Here is a 7,084-nt window from a genome sequence, read left to right on the forward strand (position 1 = left end):
CCATGCCTATTGTCCATCTCGCAAGCTCCTTTCACCATTTAGCAAATGTTTATTAGGACTTTCCACATGTCAAGTAACAGACAAGGGCCCTGTTGACTTTCTCACTCGCCTGTCTCTTGAACATCTTCATCTCCATCTGACTCATGAAGCTGGAATTCAACATGCTTAGTTCACCACAGGACCTGGTTTGAGGTAGTGGGCCGTACTTGTAAAACTGCAAGTCAGCAGATGCCAATGTTGGATGGGCTTTTTTTTTCTCCTTCCATTTCACCCACATTTGAAATTCAAACATTTCTCCAACAAATTCTTTTATAAATTTAAATTTGTGCTTCAAATTAAAAAAATGAGTTTTTTTTGACTGCAGAATAGATATTAAGCAAAAAATATCTTTAATTTCCTGTGGCCCTTATTTTCTTCCAGTGAACTGACCACTGGAGAGAAATGGGTACCTGTGAGGACAGAAGAACACAGTCCTGTTTGGAGTCAGATGGATGGGTCATCCGCCTAAGCGTGATCAACCCCTTTTAGCTTTACAGGATTGTTATGAAGATGGAGTGTTATATCACACACACACACACACACACACACACACACACACACACACACACACCCTAAGTCTCAGTAAGTATTAATTCTTTCTTGACATACTCTATTTTGTGTTTCTTGAATGCTCCAAGTGAAGAAGGTTCCTTTCTCTTCCATTTTCTCTAGGTAAAACACATTATTTCTCTGATCATTTAGATTGCATCTTACAATTTCTAGAGAAACTAATCATTATAATGTGTGAAATGTGAACTTTTAGTGAATTGTAAGCTATCAGTTCTAATCCTATGTGTCTGAGCAAACCCACTCACTACAAAAATCTCTGTATAAAAAAATAAAGCCCATGGTATTAATTGATGTATTCAAATAAACAGTGACTAAAACACTAATTTCAAGATGATCAAAGTACTTGAGCAGTTCTCAAGATTTTTTTTTATAACAGAATTACATCTGTATCATTATTATAATTTTGAGGGAACTACTAAGCTTTGTTATACAAATGTAAGATCACCTATCTGCCATGTAACATTTAAAGTAGTTAAAAGCAAAGGAATATATTTGAAAAATCTGTGTCCTGTGCCTTTCAAAAGACCAAATTTCACTGTGACAAAATTATATTTTACATTTCTTCAATGCATTTGGCAATTTCATATAAGTAAAAGTTTATATACTCATTTTATTAACTTTTCTGTATTAGATATTAAGAAATTACAAGATTACAAACTCATCTCAACAATATTAGCTTCCAAAAATATACTTTTTATTTAAAAGGCAGTAAATAGTTTGCACCAAGGTGTGAAGGACTGGCTGGTTTGCTCTCAGGAATTACTCATTTATTAAGAGCAAATGTGGTAATTTGGAAAATCGCTGATTCCCAGAAAAATATTTATGCCATGTGGGCTGAGTGCTTGACATATGCCATCACAATTAATCTTCCAATATTGTTTCTGGGTGGATATTATTGTCTCTCTTTATAGATGTAAGACTAATACTGTGATTTTCTGGCTAAGTTCACTCATTCAAGAAGCAGGAAGAAGTTGATAGAACCCATCTTTTTTTGATTGATTCTTTTCCACGGCCTCATACTGTTTCCCAATGATTTCTTTCCTTTCCTTTTCTTTTCTTCTTTCTTTCTCTCCCTTCCTTCCTTTCCTCCTTCCTTCCTTCTTTCTTTTCCTTCCTTCCTTCCTTCCTTCCTTCCTTCCTTCCTTCCTTCCTGTCTCCTTTCTTTCTTTCTTGAGAGAGAAAGAATGAGTAGAGGAGGGACAGACGTAGAGGGAGAGAGGGAATCTTAAGTAGGCTCCACATTGAGTGCAGAACCTGACAGGGGTTTGATCTCATAACCCTAAGATCATGATCCCAGCAAAAATCAAAAGGCAGATGCTTAACTGACTGAGCTACCCAGGTGCCCCCTTAATGACCGGTTTCTGATAATATTCTTCATACAGAAACTTCTGAATGCATTTACTTGTCAGATGAAGTGATATTTTCTCTGACATAGATTCTTGGGGACTCATCTTTTTAATAATTGCTTGAAGTATTTTAAGGACATAGTGTGGTGTCTTAGCAAAACATGTGATACCTATTTAATTGTATTAGATATGTATATTAACTTATTATGTTCATACTTTCATGAGTCTCAAAATTGAGATACTTTTATTCCTGGAGTACCTTTGTTTCTAAGCCACAGATTCAGAGAAAGCAAGCCTCATTCCTTGGGAACAGCATCAACAGCAAACAGAAACACAGGACTGGTTCTTGACATCTCTTTCTCTCTCATCTTCCATATAGGATAATCCATCATCAAGATCTGTTGATTCTACCTCCTAAAAATTGATGGCATCTATCCATTTCTCCCATCTTCCCAGTCAACATTGGTATTCAAGCTACTGCCACCATTCACCTTGATAACCAAACTGGAATTGTTCCAAGTGGTCTCCTGACATGTCATGATACAGCCAGAGTGATCGTTGGATGCACAAATCTAATCAATTCAGTTCTTTGTTTCAAACCCTTGGCTTTTCATTGCCTTTAAAATAGAGACCAATACTAGTTCTTGGTGGGAGGTAGATTTGAGTGTGGCACATATACCAATGTGATGTTTCAAATATGTACAAAGCAGTAGTGTCTTTCATGCCTTTTCTCATGACTTGATATTATGAAAATTTACCGTGGCCTGCTATGGAGACAAAAATTGTTTCTCTAGAGAATTTTCTGAACTGTGATATTAGTACTGGTGTATTTTAAGTTCACTTGCAGAACTAATATGGTAGATAAGAAGGTGGTATAGTAGAAGGCTTCACAGTATGTGTTTGGGAGTCGGACCACCAATGTTTGAAACATGCTTCTCTGTTCCTTGTCATTGGAAAACTCACTTGATCCCTCTGGGCTTCAATTTCTCCATCTGGAAAGTAGAGGAAACAGTTTCTATTGTGAGGATTAAAAGAGATAATACATGCGAAATCTGCTTTGGAGACCTTGGCACATAAAAAGAATCCAGTAAATCAAAGCTGTTTTCATTAGGTTCTTTGGGCAGATAAGTAACATGAAATTGAGAAACACTATACAATTTTTTTCCCTAAACTGTCATTAGATCAATAAATGAGATCTAAGCAAAAATACCTAAGTGTAGGTATTTTTCTTACATGTTGAAACAAATTTTAAATTAGAAATGAGAAAGAGGAAATGACCACAGGTAACTAGAGAATTGAAATAATTTAAAGAGATTACTTTGTTCAACTATAGAAAACACACTTATGACTTTGGAGAAAATACAACACAGTAAAACTCAAACCAGAAGGGACAAAAATCTAATAATTCTGAAAATAAATTGAAAAATTGTAAGACTTTCCACTACACTCCCCACCACAAAAGCAATAGGACTCGATGGTTTTATCATAGATTCTGTAGTCTCTAAGGAATACATAACTCTGTTATTACTTGCATAGTTTCAGAGGATAGAGAGAAAAGAAACTTTTGAAATTATTTTTGTAAAGCAAGTGTAATATTGGTATCAGATTTTAAAAGTGATAGTGTACTTGAACTTGTTAACAGCCATTCACCATATCTAAGAATATAAGTACATTCTTATGCAAATCTTTGGAAAAATCCTAACCAAAATATGAATACACTTCTACATGTATGAATACAATTATGTTTAATACTAGAAAATCCATTAGTGTATTCATTTTGTTAATAGATCACAGGAAAAAAGAACACATAGGCATATCTATATGTGTTAAAGACATTTGAAAAAATTTAACATACAGTCATTCAGAACACGTTATTATGAGGTTTCTGGGTGGCTCGGTCAGATTAAGTGTCTGACTCGATATCAGTTCAGGTCATGATCTTAGGGTCCTGGTATCAAGCCCTGGGTCAGACTCTATACTGGGTGTGAAGCCTGTTTGACATTCTCTCTCTCCCTCTCCCTCTGCAGCTCCTTTACCCCCTCTAAAGGGGGGTACACTAAAGAAGAAAAATCTTATTTTTCTTATAATTAATTAATTTACATAATTAAGTAGAAATTTCTATAATGTGCACTAAAAAAGAAAAATCTTATTTTTCTTATAATTAATTAATTTACATAATTAAGTAGAAAAAAGAAAAATCTTATTTTTCTTATAATTAATTGATTTACATAATTAAGTAGAAATTTCTATAATGTGGCAAAAACATATGATGAAGCACTAGACAGATTCTCATTGATGTTGAGGGCAAAAACATTTGCATTATTTCTATTATTATTTATTATGGTTCTAGAAGTCTTAGCCAAGGCAATTAAACAACAGGAAGAAATGAGTCAGTTAAACTGTATAGGAGAAGGTCCATTTATTATTGTTTTCAGATGATAAAGTTATATACCTGGGTAATTGAAGAGAACCAATTGAAAAGCTATAGAAAAAAATTAAAGAACCAATAAAGATGGCAGCTTGTAAACTGATGTACAAAATTAATAATCTTCTTTTTAAAAAATATGTATTCATTTGAGAGAGAGAGAGAGAATTTGAGTGCAGGGTCTGGGGGAGGGACAGAAAGAGAGAATCACCAAGCAGACTCCCTGCCAAGCAGGGAGCCCAGAGGCATGTGGGTGTGGGGCTCCACCCCAGAGCCCATGAAATCATGACCTGAGCCAAAACGGAGAGTCACACGCTCAACAGACTGAGCCAACAAAACAACCCAACAATTTTCTTAATACAAGCTAACAACCTGCTAGAAAATAAAAAGGAAGGAAAGGTTCCATTTACAACAAAGGATTAAATACTTAGGAAAAACTCAAAAAGCTATGTGTAATACCTAGTAATAGGGATTATCTATTGAGCACTTACTATTGCCAGATGTTATTTTAAGTGCTCTGAATCTCACTAACTCTTATTTCAACTCTCTGAGGCAAGTGTTATTATTTCTCTTTCACTTGTGAGAAAATGTGGGCACAGAATGTTCACTTACTTAAGATCTTTTAAACTTGAGAACCTATACTCTTTTTTTTTTTTTTAAAGATTTTCTTTATTTATCAGAGAGAGAGGGGGGGAGAGAGCGAGCACAGGTAGACAGAATGGCAGGCAGAGGCAGAGGGAGAAGCAGACTCCCTGCTGAGCAAGGAGCCCGATGTGGGACTCGATCCCAGGACCCTGGGATCATGACCTGAGCCGAAGGCAGCTGCTTAACCAACTGAGCCACCCAGGCGTCCTGAGAACCTATACTCTTAATCAGTTGAATATAATTCCTCCTGGGCAGGAATGTCTGAAAAACATTTTAATAAACTGGGGAAAAATCCACTATAAAAACATACATTGTTCTTGTTGTGAAGACTTGATTATTTTGAAGATGTACATTTTCCCTATAAAAATAAATTTATTGTAACATCAATACAAATATACTGAAGATTTTTTGAAACTAGATAAGATAAATCTTCTAGTGCCAAAAAATTTAGTAACAAACAATAAGAGAGGAATGATGCCTTATATAAAATATATTATAAATATGATTTCATAATTGTTCATTGACACCTAAGTAAACACATACATCACTTAAATGATATAAAGCACCCAGAAATCAAAATATAAATGAAAATTTAGTTTCTGAAAAGAGTGGCATTTCAGATCAATGGAAAAATATATTTCTTCATAGAAATAAGCTGTATCCTTACTTCACTGCTTGAACCCAAATACATTTTAAATAGTCTAAAGATTTAAAAGTTGGGGCACCTGTGTGGCTTGGTGGTTAAGCCTCTGCCTTAGGCTCAGGTCAAGATCCCAGGGTCTCCCCTAACCCACATCAGGCTCTCAGCAGGAAGCCTGCTTCTCCCTCTTCCACTCCCCCTGCTTGTGTTCCCTCTCTCCCTGTCTCTCTTTCTCTGTCAAATAAATAAGTAAAATCTTAAAAAAAAAAGACTTAAAGTTAAAAAAAATTAAAACTATAAAACTATTAGAAGAAAAGTGAAGAACTTTTAAAAACGTATAATTTTAGTGTGTGTGTGTGTGTGTGTGTGTTTATGTATGTGTGTGTGTATGGGGAGGGGGCATTCCAAACAAAGACAAAACCTGAAAGTCCTGAAAGGAAATAGTAATAAATGTGCTTCATACACATTTTAAAATCAAAAGACAGATTTCTGATAGAAAACAATATTTGGAAATATATGATAGATTGAGGATCCATGTCCTTAATCTATTAAGATCTTTTCAAACCAATATGGAAAAGGCCAACAACTCAGATAGCACCATGGATAGAAGACACAAAAGAAAAGATTCATTTCCCATCATAAAAAACTTTTGAACGAAAACTCATCTACCACTATCCCATGATAAGTCACTTTCATATATATCTTATTAAAATCTTTTCTATGTATATATTTTTCACAAAAATGGAATTCGATTTTATAATAATCTCTTTTGTTATCTTGTATATTATAAATATCTTTGGGTATCATTAAATGTTCTTCTATGACATAATTGAATGACAAACTCATTTTTATGTCATATATATTGGTTTCCAGTTTTTTGTTATTGTGAAGATTCCTTAAGTAAAATCTTTGTGTACATCCCTAATTATTTCTAATGAATAAATCCTCAGAAATAGAATTGCTAGGCTGAAGGGCATATGAATTTTTAAATCTTCTAAATCATAATATTGGACGTTCTTAGGTTGCTCTAATTTATATATTTTCAAGAAGTGTTTGGAAGCAGATGTCTCACTGGATTCCTGTCAAAGTTGGGAATTACTATGTTAAGAAATCTTGACTAGTTAAACCATTGGAAAAGATATCCTATTATTATTTTAATATTATGGAAATGGTTACTATGGCTACTGAGATTTTTGGTACAATTTTAAGCATTCGTTTAATCTGGAAATGCTGAGTTTTCTTTGGCTCAAATGATCTGATCATTTTGATTTCTATGATCACTAGAGTAGGTATTCTTGCAATCAGTTTAGGAATAAAGTTTACAAATAGTTTCTTAACTTATGAGCTCTTGAGTAGTGGCTGTTAGTCAGGAAACCTACCTATGCAAATTAACCAAACACTCAGGCAAGAAGAAAAACT

The sequence above is a fragment of the Mustela lutreola genome, chromosome 6 (genome assembly GCF_030435805.1).
Source record: "Mustela lutreola isolate mMusLut2 chromosome 6, mMusLut2.pri, whole genome shotgun sequence".
NCBI lineage: Eukaryota > Metazoa > Chordata > Mammalia > Carnivora > Mustelidae > Mustela > Mustela lutreola.